This window comes from Mandrillus leucophaeus, unplaced genomic scaffold (genome assembly GCF_000951045.1).
Source record: "Mandrillus leucophaeus isolate KB7577 unplaced genomic scaffold, Mleu.le_1.0 Scaffold28, whole genome shotgun sequence".
Classification (NCBI taxonomy): domain Eukaryota; kingdom Metazoa; phylum Chordata; class Mammalia; order Primates; family Cercopithecidae; genus Mandrillus; species Mandrillus leucophaeus.
In genome coordinates, this window is record NW_012102920.1 from 1,690,999 (window position 1) to 1,691,689 (window position 691).

Consider the following 691-nt stretch of genomic DNA (forward strand, 5'->3'; position numbering starts at 1 on the left):
AGTCTCACTCTGTCGCCCAGGCTGGAGTGCAGTGGCGCAATCTCAGCTCACTGCAAGCTCCGCCTCCCAGGTTCACGCCATTCTCCTGCCTCAGCCTCCCCAGTAGCTGGACATACAGGTGCCCACCACCACGCTCGGCTTTTTTTGTATCTTTTAGTAGAGACGGGGTTTCACCGTGTTAGCCAGGATGATCTCAATCTCCTGACCTTGTGATCCACCTGCCTCGGCCTCCCAAAGTGCTGGGAGTACAGGCGTGAGCCACTGCACCCAGTGGGCCAAGAGAACTTTAAAAAACACGAGCTCCCGGACTTGTGACCGTGGAGATGGCCTGACTCACACAGACTGGCCCTGGTATCTGTGGTCTGAAAGGGGTTCCTCAGTAGGTTTTGAAGCCCAGTCGGAGCGAGCGTGTCCTCTTGTCTTGTGACACCCCCCGAATGTCCTCAGACCCTGGCAGCGCCACACAAACACTCCCGCACACCCCGGGCACCCAGCAGCACTTCTGCTTGGGTAGAACGAGGATGAACCAGATCTGGCCGCTGCCCGGCTGTGGAGGCAGATGGAATGCTCCAGCTCCGTTTCCAATCACCGCCCACTGGGGTGAAGGCCCCCCAATTCAGCCCCACAAGGAAAGGGGGATGGCTCCTGTGCTCCCCGGGCACTACCCATCCTGAACTGGAACTGTCTGGGG